Here is a 14,923-nt window from a genome sequence, read left to right on the forward strand (position 1 = left end):
AGTCAGTTAAAACGACAATCACTATTTCATAGCTCCTAACATGTGTAGCATCTCTACAATGGTTAAAAAGGCTTACAGTTTCATAATTGAATAAATTTAAGTTGCCAAGATCAGAATTTTCTATTACAAGCTGCTCCAGTGACACTTAGTCGAACGAAATATTGTATATTGAATGAAGCACAGTAGACTATTACACAAACCACACTCTTATTTACAGGGTATGTGTATTGATGGAAGAAAACACAAAACTGAACAAAAATACTATTGAGGGTATAATACTGAATCAAGTACAGTCTTGTATTTTATAAACATATTTACTAAACAAAGGAAAACATATTTGAGTTTAAAAATATAAAAAATCTACTTTAAAAGGTGCAGTTGTATTTTGTGAAGACCTGACGTAACGAAAATGAATTATTTCTTGGAAGATGGGTGGTTAAGCAGACTCGTGGTTAAAGAGAAGTCGTTGTACCGATATTTGAAACAAAACGCTCTAAGAATTAATTTATATAAGTACCGGTATCGTGTCACATCATTACGATTATAAATTTACTAGCTCATTGAATACGTGAACAAATTAAAATCATTACTTCAGTCATTATCCTCTGATGTTTCAGCTGCTGCTATTCATATAACCAAGGTGCTATTCGTAGTTTTTAGTTGATCTCATATTTGCCAAAAATCCGATTTATTTGTTCAGTGTCTTTCTCGTTTTAAATCATTCTAACAATGGTGAATGAAGATAATAAGATGAATTCTATTGTTTCCTGAAGATGGTTGTTAAGGAAGGGTCAACGGTCTTGGGGATAATGGTTTATTATGTAATCCCTCTCTACGAGGGAAATACCTATGTTGTGGGATATATCCCACAACATGACATCACTATTTAATCAATTGTTGCGTGCGTTTAAGTAATGGCGATCAAACACCGCAACGTCACTGGTCGAGGAGGAATGAATAACCCCCTCAACTTAGTGTAGCTGAATCTTCCAAAAAATATATAGAAATATGTATAAAAAGCTAAATCCAAAATTGCAACCATATATTACTCTAATGTTAATGAAGTTTAAAACGGTGAAATGAGTAAGCAAAGTTTAGATTAATGCTATTTTAATAACATTCTTCTGAAATTTGTAACGACCAACAACAGTATAACTGTCCAAAAGCTAGTGATTTAACATATAACTTAATTTAAATTTCATGAACATTAAACAAATCATCTAATATGATTGATATTCGAGTATTTAACTTATTGTTCTTATTAAAGCAAGCTCTATTAGAAGCCAGTTCAATCTTGACACCAGGAAAGAATTTACAATATTTGTACAACCTATTTAACCACAAATTTCGAGAATATTACTTAAACTTTAAAACACGCACCAAATACTCTTAACTGGTATCATACCACAATATTATTATTGGCTTTTTTATATACTTTCGCGAACAATTGCTTTAAAGTAACTATTATATCCAAGTTCTGTAGATTTCCACTACAGCACTATAGTCAGGCTATGTCTCCGACATTTATACAATTCAATACAGTAACTTTTTTCTACGAACTCATTACACAATGCAGAGAATGTTGAACTGAAAGAATAAATAAAGTCGTATGACGTCATCAGTAATACTTACCTCAAAACAGAACAAGACCACTAATATTTAAACACGTAACTGATTCAGATCAGCATTTACGCAATCTTATTTAATAGAATAGTTATTGATTTGATTTGATTTGGAGATTAGCGTAAGTTTATTTAGAAGAATATTTGTTGACTTGATGTTTAGTTTACTGTCTCTATAAACAACAAAGCTTCTTGAGGCGTGAACCTACAGTTTGATGTTGGATCCTAACCACATAAGCTCCCAGCGGTAATTGAATCCGGGTCTCCACGCCAAAGACCCGTACACTAACTGTTTAGCTATAAGAGAGATCAGGAGATTACTTGTAATAAATAACTTTATTATAGTTAATTTTCTTTAAAATCTCAGACATAATTACTTTTATATTTTAAAAGAACGCCCAGGTGTATTTTTCAGGAACTAAAAACAGGAGACATTCGGGGAAAAGATGACGTTTGGTAAGTCTATAAAGAATGAAGGATGAATTTATCCTAGTGAGAAATTACTGATACTTGATTTAAAAGATTAGCTCAAAGATAAGTTCTTAAATGTTATTGGATTTTGAGAATAATACGGTTTATTGAGTATTTCAAGCAATTCCAGTTTGTTTAAGAAGAGATTCTTTGCTGAATGTTGACGTTCCATGGTGATGAGAAGATGATCTAGATCACAGGCTGATTTCAAGCATAGCTTAATCCAAATCACAGGATGTTTTTAAATATCAAATGATTGTATTATTCAACATAAAGCTTTTTTGTACTTGGTATTCACGGAGAAGACAGATAGATTTCTTGTTTACGAATAATACTCAAGACCAATGATGACTTTCTTTGTGGTTTTAAATATGTACATTTGTTTCGTTGGATATCTTGTGATGCAGCACCTCATGCGACATCTTGTTGATGTTTACGTTGATTTTCATAAGAGGGCAGAAAGTGCCTGAAGTTACAAGTACAAGTCGAATCTGAAAATAAAAAGGAAGCAAGTCTAGTTTTGATTTCAAAACATGTGTGGTATTACTGAACATCAAATTAAGTAAACAAACTATTAATTTGGATTTCATTCGTATAAAACAGAAGTAATAAGTCTGTATACTACCTAAAGGGTTATATGCTGACTTTTCAGAAACTTGGAAAACTAATCTTTAAAGTAAGGCAAATAGTTTTAAGCTTACGGATACTCTTGAATTAAATAGAAAGTGTAATCAACTATCGTTCGATCTCTATCTATTTAGTTTTGAATCCTCAATATATATTCTTTATGTTTGTGTAATCGAGTAAATATGCAATTTACAAACATACTAGGGAGAAATTTATCTTTCTAGCTCATAAAACAGTTTCTGCAGCTCGACATGGAAATTTACTGAAATAAACAATAATAACAATAACCAAAACTCTAGTAATTATAACCAATAGTCGCTTAGATGTATTTCAATGTATTGTGTGTCCAATAAGGTTATGGTTATAATTCGCTTACATTCGAGAAATATATATATATATATATATATATATATATATATATATATATATATATATATATATATATATATATATAATATATATCCAGGTCCGGATCCAGGATTTTCTGAATGGGTGCACCAAATAACAGCCAGTATATTCGAATTAAATTTGAGTTTTTTAAATGCCTTTAAGCATCTGTGATGGGAATGAGGAGTTGCCATGGAAATGCTAAGTATCTGCTCTCGATGAATCCTTTTCCTTCAACCTTCAGAAAATTGACTGAAACTATTGATTTTGGAAAACTCACTGCTAACTTCTCACTTTAGGTAGTATATATTTACAATTAAGGGGAGGGGTGCAGGTGAACCTTTGCACCTTCCATAAATCCGGTCCTATATATATTGAGGGTTGATTGATTCATGTGTCAATTTCATTTTTGCACTGTGCAAGAGTGGTAGGAGGTAAAGACGTACAATTTGGTGTAACTTTAGACGAAGGATAAGTCCTGTTTTGCCATAGAAGCATGTCACTTTTATTAAAAGATTGAAGAGATATAGGGCCAAAGGTCAAATTTCGAGTTTTCTTTATGGGACTGTAATAGATAAATCCTAAAAGAGCCTGAAAAACGTAAATCGGAGTGGTACAAAGAAAAAGGTGTATGGTATTATGATTCTACGTCTCAAGCCGACAAAATATGTGTCAATCAAGTGTCTAGGTCAGAGGTCACGGTCAGATCAAGGTCACAGGTCATTTTGAGAACCATTTGAATATATTGAAAACAACGCAATGTCAGCATCAAAGCATATTAAACACCAAAATGAAGCAGCGGAACAAGCAAGGAACACTCAATAGTAGTATGAGGTCAAAGATCACAGGCAAATACAAGGTCAAAGTCAAATAGTCGCTGAGAAAACAGCAGTTGTTATAATAGAAGGGCATTTGAAGGACGAAAGAAAACATTAATATAATCAGAAAACACATATATAATGATACGTAACAGTAAATAATCAATAAGTTAAATTTATTTAATTTTATGCTAATAATTTACATTTGGAGGAAGCTACGACTACATCTATGCCTGCATTAAACTAACCTTACAATAGGAATACTTAATTTTCACGACGTCTTAATAGACTATCTGCTAAGAGACACATGGTAACTTCAAGAAATACCTGAAAGGAGAAAAAGTTTCAACATGCACGGCGGTGGCTCAGTGGTAGAGCGGGGGTCCCTGGTTCGATCTCAGCTCGCGCCATGTGGACTTTGTGGTGGACAAACACGGTGCTCGTGGGTTTTCTCGGGGTTCTCCCGTTTCCTAACACTTTCTTCATTCCACCATTTCATTCATTGCTCATCATCACAGACTCCTTTAACCTAACCGGCATATCCGTGGGACGTAAAACTTAAAGATTTCATTTCATTTCATTTTCATTTTCATTTTCTTCATCCCCCTTTAGACTCCTTAAAAATTAAAAATATTCACTTTTGGCAATTTTTCTGTTGGTTAGTCCCGAAAAGCTACAATCATGTCAAATTTAATCATTGCAGCCCTACAGGAAGTTCCCTATAATTTTGGGGAGTAAAAGGTGTCAAATAAAAAATAACACGGGAAAGATTTTTCAGTTCCCCATTAAACCACTATAAAGTTGGAAATTTTTATTTTTACTGATTTACTTAGATAATGCTAACGAAGACATACAAGCATACTGAATTTCGAGTTTTTATTCCAATTCCAAGTTTCTAAAACATGAGATTATAGCTAAAAAAAAGATATTAAAATAACGTGAAAATTCTTCATCCCCTCTTCATCATTTCAATTTTCCACGTCAACCGAAAACACCCCTTTGATTTATGTCAGTTCATGTAGGATATGTTGGTGGCAAATATAATTAAGTTTACAAGCTATTTGAAAAGTGTATATCATTGGAAGAAAAACTCAAGACAGTATGAAACTGTGCAACACGCGCGTCATGTCATGAACTCCGTAATTTTGCAATGTGGAAGGGTAGAGAACAACTAAGTATATTGAAACACCAGCCATGTCTAGTGATGTAGCATCAAGGATTCAGCTTCAAGGGTTTTGGGGCCCTGTTGATACTCTTCGTATTTACGTAATGAAAAATGAGATGTTAGCGATCTTGATTTTGTAGCTCGGATAAATGAATTAGAATCTCGTTTGGACATAACTCTCTGACAGATATTTAAATATCTAATAGAAGAATTCCTCCTCGCTGATCTAGTGAGTAGCATGTGCGCCTTTCTTGTGCAGAGTCCTGGGGTCGATTCCAGGTGGAAGAGCTCTCGGGAACTAATGTTGCATGTGACACATTATGACTCCTTTAAAAATGTAGAATTTTAAATTTAAATCCAACGATATGACAATTGAGAATCCCAATATACGATATTGACATGACGAACTACAAAAAGAAGTGAGATCTGAACAAAAACACCAGAGGTGCAAAAAGTGCATCCAAGTTCGTCAGCCTCAAAAGGTGTTCACATGAGGATGGATGAGCCAAGTTCCTTGATCACTGTATCTGAAATGAACACTGGAACTTGGCGGGAGGTGTCAAGGAAAATTATGTTACGGAGCCTTAGGGATACTGGTGGTGGGCGTGATGGTTTTGGGGCCACCACCAACCTTAGGAATATCAACTTTGCTAAGGCGCTAAGGCACATATACAGTATACTGCAGTAAGATTGGTGGTTCGAATCCCAGACAAAGAAAACTTATAATCCTGCACGAGGTGTCAAGGAAAATGATGTTGACGAGCGTGGTGGATTTGGGGGGCCAACACCAGCCTTGGGGCTGAAATGTGCCTGCCATGAAACTAAGAACAGATTTTTTGGTGTATTCGAATATATTAGACACCTTGCGCCAAGTTCCAGTGTTGGTTTCAGATGCAGTGGTCAAGGAGCTTGGCTCATCCAACCTCATCTGAACACTTTTTGAGGCTGACGAACTTGGTTGCACTTTTTGCACCTCTGATGTTTTTGTTCAGATGTAAATTATAAAATTATTGATTGTCATGGAAATAACAGTAACTGTTATATATATATATTAATTATAATTATCTTCGTTAATGTTGCCATTTGCATTTTACTGTATAAGTTCGAACATATCATATGTATCATATAATCTTAAATTTCTATTCTAGGCCATTTTAAAACATTGTTATGTTATTTAAGTGGTAATCCGTTTGATTGAAAGCGTTACCGTTATTCATTGTGTCACTCTCGGGCAAATCTCCTTTTCTGTCGATAAAATATTTATTATCCAACTTTTTCAAGTCTTCTAGACTTGGATGGCAACTCAAAGAGCTTTTCATAATAATACTCCACAAGAAACATTTTGGAAGTTACTTTCTAAACTGTTGCGCAATCGATACTCAATATTAAAGCAAACAATAAACACCTGACTTGCTCTCGGACAAAAGCAGGACAGTGTTGTCTATGAAACAAGAAATTTCTTGCCTCGTCTCGATATCAGAGTCAAGACTAGAAGTATACTTTCAAAATCTATACGAGACGACAAATATGACAATAATTCTCGCCTCGTTTTCGGGACGAGAATAGAAATTTCATGAGTCTTGTGGGCAACAGTCATTCACCTTAGATGTCAAACACTGTTTCTAGTGTTACAGTAATTTACACGTAGTGTAAAAACTTTACATTGATGAAGTAATTGTACGAGCATCATGAAAAATTTATGAAAGTCTAATAAAGATACGCAAATAATTACTCAATGTACTCCAATAACAACTATGTTTTAAATGTTGTTATATTACACTCTTAGTCGACCGCATTGGGGCAGAGGGATTCTGTTAACTTGTAGATGAAATTACGAAAAAAATTAGAGCACGTTTTGTACACAACTTTACGAAATAAGATGAGGCTACGAAATTTTTCCGAGAACTGACAAGTGAGATGAGTCCAGACTTCTACAGAATTTAAGAGGGTAGATAATATAAACTATTTCTCACCTCATCTCGTGAGTTCTCTCTTGGCTATATGAATAGCATACGCGGCTTTGGTGCGAGAGACCTGGGCTCGATTCTTGAAAGTAGTTTATGTGATTTGGATCCACGTCTCATGTAGCCACAAGGCTAAAAAGGACCTTAAAATCAAATCCAAACATCCAAATTGTTTCATCTCGTCTCATGAGCAAACACTAATCAGCACTATAGGGAAAAATAATTTCAGTTTAATATTCAACGATTGTGCCTTTTAGCTAAAGAAGATGATGATTAAAGCAAATGAATGATGATGGAAGAATTGGTACAATGAAATGTGGGAGGAAACGGGAATGTCGTGAGAAAACCCACTGATACGATGTTGTCCACCACAAACTTAATTTGCCAAGGATCGAACCGGGGATTCCACACACCAGAGGTAAGCGCTCTTCCTTTGGGCCACCTTACCCCCACCACTACAAATGAGAATGTTGTAAATGTTGTTTCACTCTCACAAGATTCCAGGATGATGACTGGGCTCCAAAATCTCCATAATCCATAAAATGCTTCAATGACATAAAGCTACTTGATAAATTTCACAATATATGAAAAAATTTTCTGAATTCGGAAATGTTAAATTGCCCCACTGATTTTTTCTATGTCAGAGAGTCGAATTTAGATAAACTCTTCATATGAAACGTCAAATATACTCAGTACCTGGGAGTAGTCTTCAGTCGAAATTTACAGAAAATTCATAAATCATTCAAATCATGACTTCTTTGTCGCATCTTTTAGTGATTTCTTTTCCTAACAAAATTTGACTGTCACTATTGTAGTTCTTAATATATTGTTTGTTCACAATGTCACTAAAGGACCATTCTCGGTTGTCTAGTGGCTAGCGTGTGGTTCCTAGTGAAGAGCTTTAAAATTTGAACGCATAACTGTGACTCAGATTCCATTTTTTTTTAAACTGTAGGTCTTTGTCTCATGTAGCTTCGAATATATATAGGGATGCTAAACTCCAACAAAATAAAATAAAGAAGATACTAGGAAAGATGAGAATAATTCGCTGTGAAAAGACGACCCCCGTGAGATGTTATGATAATCGCGTCTCGCGATGAAACCCTTATGTGGGAGATGAAATGAGTGGTAGAGCAAAACCTCCCCCGACAAAGGTGAGAAATCTTAATTTCTAAATTGCACAATATCTATACTTGTGGCTATACAGAAATTTAAAATGTGGAAATTTGCCCGTAAGATAATCTATATTATAAAATTGAAAATGACTATGTTTGTGAATTCGCACTACTTTGAACCACCATACCGATCTCGATCAAATTTTCAACATAGATGAGGTTCGGACTTCGGATGATTTCTATTATTTCACTTTGATGGTATAACTTAGGAGAGGAGAGGATATTTAAAAATGATCGAATATAGTAAATATTAATGTCGAACCCATAGTTTTCGGGGTCGCAGAGATTAACAGTGACACTTTCGATGCTGTCTAAATCCAAATTCAAGCTTGCAACTTAGAGGAGGGGAAATATTTAAACATTATCGAAAATGATCAAATATTAGTGTCGAATCCATAGTTTTCGGAGTCACTGAAACGAACAGTGACATTTCCGTTGCATTTTAAATAAAAATTCAGCCCTTTACATCTAAAATGAAACGTATTCTCCCTGTGGGAAGAAGGAATATTTTACTAGCAGATTCTGAAAGAAAATATCAAAGAATATATAAAGTTGGAATTTAAAAATAAGGAAAGAGTCATTGTAAAAATGATAACAGCCAGTAAAATGTTAATTTTACTTCTAAAATATGAAAATTTATGGACAGGTGTACATAATTTTTTTAAAATAAATATTAGCATTAACGGAAAATACAGCCCAAAAACAAAACGTATAGCAATTGGTAGATATAATTAAACTAAACAAAATTACATATATTTCAGTAAAATAAAACTCATGCATAGTTTTTGAGGAAATCTAAAAAAACAAAATCTAAAAATTGATCATGTGCGATAAGCGCGCCACCTATTGACATGAAATTTAATATTGAAGTACACTATTATCAACCTCTTCAAAATTGCGCTAGCAAAATGGCATACTTACGTAACTATTGAGCTGTGCCCGAAAAATAAACTCTATAACTTTATTGTTTTTGTTAAACTATACTATTGTCTAAAGGGTATGGTGGCAGGAAAGAGTGGGAGAGAGAGAAGGAAACTACAATTAATGGACGATATCAAAAACAGAGAAATCGTACGTGAAGAGGAATACCGTGGAGCATGGAAGTTTCTCAATTGTGGCAAGTTACTTACCTATAATGACAAGATACCTATGATAATGATGATGATTACACTACGAGTTTCCAAACACTGTGATTAAATTTACATGTTCTTGGGGACGATTTTCGTTAAGCTAAAGCGTTGCTGGAGGTGATCATTGGTTTGAAAACTAGGATCTGGAAACAGTTGTTGAAATTAGGTAATTTGCGTCCAACTAATTGTCACAGTTGGCTTTTCTAGATGCTGATTGAGTTCTGTAATCACTATTGTCGCATCTCTTTCTCATTCCTTAATGACATTCTTCTTCAATGCTCTACGATCCTTATCACTCAAGTTTAACTTCCGTTCACTATTGCTTTTTGACAATGTTGTTTGCCATGAGTTTTGCAAGCCATTATTTTGGAGGCAGTTCCTCGCAACGCACCTACCACCCTGGCCATCTCAGATATACTTGTATCGCCTAACTGGCGTTTCCATTATTTCGGCAATCATTGGTATGCAGTTTGTGTTCCTTTTCTAAAATTTTTATACTTTCAGTGCTTAATTAAAAATTACTTCAAATTATAAAAATATATTACTCACACTAAGAAAAATCTGTTATTCAGACAGCGATATATTGTACAAATATTCGAAACCCATATGTTTGCTACGGAAATCTGTACGGAGCATACACTATCCATATGCTACATACGCATTGCCTTTTTTCCGCTTAAGTGTTATATCATGTTGCTGCAGGACGTCTGAAATCTAACAGTCTTCCGTATCTTATATACGTATACGTATGTTACATACATCAGCAATATGTTACATACCTACGTCCTTCTGCATGTGGGATCGTTACCGTCTATGTATAAAGCTATTTCTTTCATATGCAAAGTTCTTAGTTGGAACACTTACACGCACAGTATTATAAAACTTACGTTCTCAGTTATAAGTTTGCTGCAATATGTTACATATAGTCGTACATTAAATTTAAAAACTACAGGATTTACGTATGTAACCTAACGTTTTCACGTACATCACATGCGTTTGTTTCTTTATTCATTTATTACAAACAAATGTACTCCGAGTATAACAGAGAAAATATCCATGTGATTACAATTCAAAATCCGCCTGATTATTTTAAAGTTAAGTTGTTCTTTACCATTCACTTGAGGTTTTATTGACTTTCCATTTTAGTATATTGAATATGACCATACAGAAATGTGAAACTAAATATTTACATATTTTGATAAAATTAAGATTGATAAAATTACGGATGTGTAAAGAAAAATGGTAGATCGTTCACAAGCGTGAAAAACTTTGATTAAGAGGCGAAACACGAGTAGTCATTGTGATCGTAGAGGTAGACCTTTAATTCTGTTACAAGACTCAGAGGGATTAACTGAGAACTCAATCAGGGCAATTTTGGGTTTCACGACGGAGAAAATAGAAAGAAGAAAAATAACTACAAAAGTCGAAACAAAAGAAGAAAGCTGGAAGTCTTTGAGAAGAAAGGAAATAATAAGTAAATTAGAAGTCGGTTGATACCCTTCAAGACATATATATAATGTTGGATGGTTTGAAGTTTAACCATCCTTTTCAACATGGAGACTATGTGAAACATGATACAGTGATGTTTTTCCCAGTGAGTGCTAGCTGTTGAACCTTTTCTAAGTCATTTTGATCTGAGGTAACCAAAGGCTCTGCTGATCGCTTATAAATAATACGGCTATCAATGTCAATAGCGTGTGTTATCTATGCAAGCTGAACTGTTTTTCGCAATGTAGATAGGGCTAGAACGATTATTTCGGCCGGGTTGGTTAATGGAGTAAATTAGTTAACATCTGCAATGTGCTTAACTCTAGTTATTCATATCCCACATATAGAAATATTGCGTTTTGCGTGATCTTCCTTACTTTCTTTGCCAGAATTTACTATTAAGTAAAATTATATTAATGCTTTAGAGGCAAAGAAAGTGACACTTCATTTATATAAGTGTCTCTCTCAAAATTGAACCGCAACAGAGGAATAATATAATAATGAAGTTAATGAAAATATTTCCTGGATTCCAAGCTCCAAAAATGATAAAATATCTATTCTGCATTCGAAGCTGGTCTTCGTGTCCAAAATATCGGGATCATGAAACACTTTCAACACATGCTTCACAACATTGGTTCCCAATCTTGTTTATCTCGGGCCTACTTTCGTAAACTATGAATATTTCACGTCTCCCTTCTTTCAGTTAGTTGGTTATACGTGTTTTCTTGTCGGAATATATCTGTAAATTCAGATGCAGAATTGTCTCAAATATAATAATAATAATAATAATAATAATAATAATAATAATAATAATAATAATTATTATTATTATTATTATTATTATTATTATTATTATTATTATTATTATTATTATTATTATTATTATTATTATTATTATTATTAATCTGACTGACAGAAAGAAGTTAAGCATCTGGAAGGAAGGCCCGATGTCAACGTAACTTCGTACACGTGCATACCATCGGCGAAGATAAAAATAATTCCAAACGCAATCATCTGTGACTCCTAGAACGATCAACAAAGTACATTAGTGCTGACCTCAAGAGACCATGTTATTAACTCTGATAGGATATATAAGGCTGGCAAGCGCACTGTCAGATGGTTAGTGAAACTGTGAAGGACAACCAAGATTGTGCTCGTATTAGACAATGTTACCAGCACCTGACAGATTTGGAAAGAGGTCTCATTCTGGGTCAACATGTAGGCCTAATCGGCTGGCCGAATCGTGCAATATCCCGCTTTTATGTTTCTCAATCTTCCAGCAACGTCTACAATCCTTCTCACATTAAGAAATGTCAATGCTATTGTTTGAAACAAACTCTTAAAAACGAAGAGTTACAAGCAACGTAGGAAGAGAGCAGTATTTAATAGTCAAACACATAGCGTCTGTAATGTATACTAAAGCTAGATTGTAAACAACCATTACAACTGGTGCTTTGTTCATAATTTCACAGTTTTATACATCAGTAACTTGGTCTCTTCTAGCTAGCTCTTCACGCTCTCCAGTTTGGGTACTACTGCTTTACCCTGTGAAACGAAGAACACACCTTTTTTTTAAAATGGTTTCTATACCTCTTCTTACTTCACCCCAGTATATGACTCAAATTTATTGGGAGGGATCCAAGGTTTCGAGGGTCCAATAATAAATACACTACGTTTATGTAGTATCAAACAGTTGTTATTCTAAAGCCGGGAAAAAACGATAACTAGTTTTTGAGTACAGGCACCTATACTCTCACGAAAAAATTATAAAACTAGGTTGTTTTAATCAGAAAAAAATATAGTTCAGATGATGAGTAAACTCAAATGTTTAGCCTACATCAATCATTTCCTTGCTAAACAAATATAGTTTTACTAAGAAAATATACAAATGTATGTCAAATTACGAGGATAGTTCGGTCAGGTGCATACCCCGCATGGGTGTGACGCTGATTCAATCAGATCCGTCGGTAAAAGCCCTGTATTTTTCAGGGTATTCTGAATTTGACACACATTGCTCGTATAAGTTTCCTAATTGGATTTTATATGAAGCTCATCTCTGATAATTTTGAACGGGAAAGAAGAAAAAAGAAAAAATAGTTTATGCTTTTTTATGTCCAATGATGAATGTAGACAAAATGCAACGTGTTGCAAATAATATGGATCAATGATGACGAAATTGAGATCAAAAGCAATTTAAACAAAACGGGTGGGAAGGCATGTAAATTACATGTCATTAAAACAAGAATAACTCTTGAAGAGTTAGAAAATGTCTTTTTCATTATTTTCGGTTAAATTATTAATACGATTTTGAGTTTTTTTCTGTTAAAATGGTGCATTTATAAAGAAAACATTACAAGCAAGACTAATGTATGTCGTATTAGTCTAGTCGTGGTTTAGTTGTGATCAAAATACACATACTTGGAGAAAATAGCATATATTCCTATTGTAACTGTTCGTTACTCTAGCAGTACTTTAACCCAAAATAAGACTACATCAGATGTATTCTAGTTCCTAATGAAGAAATGATTACAGTATCCAATTGTTATACATATAATTTGATGTGTTGTTAACTATGTGTATTTTCTCCAGCATTAAATCAGTTTTTGGTAACACGTTCACAAGATCAAATAATTGTTAACCCTCTATTACATGATTTCTGTATTTACGATTGGAAAAAATCTTTTTACTCTGTATTTACAACTTTGGAGCATCTTTTGACAGAACCACAAAAGAATATCTTACAAGGTCACTTGGGGTGGGTGTTCTGGCTTTGTTGTATCCTCGTCGCCATAAGTGCCTTTACATCGCAGTGACGGGTATGTGACCGCGCAGTACTCCAAGGAAGGGATGGTTGTATAAGAATTTGTGATTAATTTTGAAGAGTTTTTATTTTGACTAGGGAATTAACATAGGTGAAGGGAGTAAAGACACAGATTTGAAGCATCAGTTCACTGTTATTGAAGCATCAGTGCACGAAAAGATTCGTATTCTCAGTTTTTCTATTTATTGTTTTATATGTTAAGTTAAACACCACAATATGTATCACTGATATCGCAGATCGTATTATTTTTTAAAATCGTGTTTGTAACCTATTGTCAAAACATTCGTCTCCAGACATGATGTAGAGAGAAGAGAAAGAGATACGACATCTGTAATATATGTATATGTGATTCACTAAGTAACTGTAGAAATTAGTTAAAGGTCACATAAGAGAGCGAAAAGGAGGTCTAGAAGTCTGAACTTTTTAGAAACGTCCTAGATAGGTGAAAATATAGTTAAAAATTGCAAAGGGTATTATGTAATTTACCTCTCTTTTCTTATATTCTAGTATACTTTTTCTTTCACATCCAAAGATCCCTATTCAGATTTACGAGATAAAGGTGAAGAGAGAAACATTTCCATTTCAAGAATTATATAAGGAAAAAAATCTTTTGACTTAGACTAGATTCGAACTCGCAACCCTTGAATCCATGGCTCAGCGCTCTACCAATTGAGCTAACAACTTCGGTTGGAAAAGCCTGATTTCTACAACTACTGGTTGCTGAATGATGTGTATTAACCAAGTTTGCCGAGATAATTGCTTCATATAGCTATTGCAATAATATTAATAATAATAACAATAATAATAATAATAATAATAATAATAATAATAATAATAATAATAATAATAAAGCAGAAGAAGAAGATCAGAATTTAAAAAGTCGCATATGTTAAAAGTTTGACGTGCAGAGTAAGTCCTAATATGAGATTTTATTAATTATATATAATAAATGTAAGCGTGGTTTATTCGTGCGTGCTATTCAAACTGCGTAATTCACTACCTAGTCCCATAAGGGTTGTACAGTATGGTACAGTAGCCTTGCGTCCTCCAACCGTGAAGAATGTTTCGGTTTGAACCTATGCGTGTCCTAAGAGGAAGGAGGGGATTGAAAGAAAGAAAAGTGGTTTAGAAATTATGCAAACGTAGAATATCTCACGAGGTGAGGTGATATAGAGTTCAGCGTGTCTTTCTGCTACTACTCTATACAAGACGTGCATCTACGACTTAACGTCGAACCCGAACCACACGACTCCTG

Source organism: Thermobia domestica, chromosome 3 (assembly GCF_964235325.1).
Source record: "Thermobia domestica chromosome 3, izTheDome1.hap1.1, whole genome shotgun sequence".
Taxonomy (NCBI): domain Eukaryota; kingdom Metazoa; phylum Arthropoda; class Insecta; order Zygentoma; family Lepismatidae; genus Thermobia; species Thermobia domestica.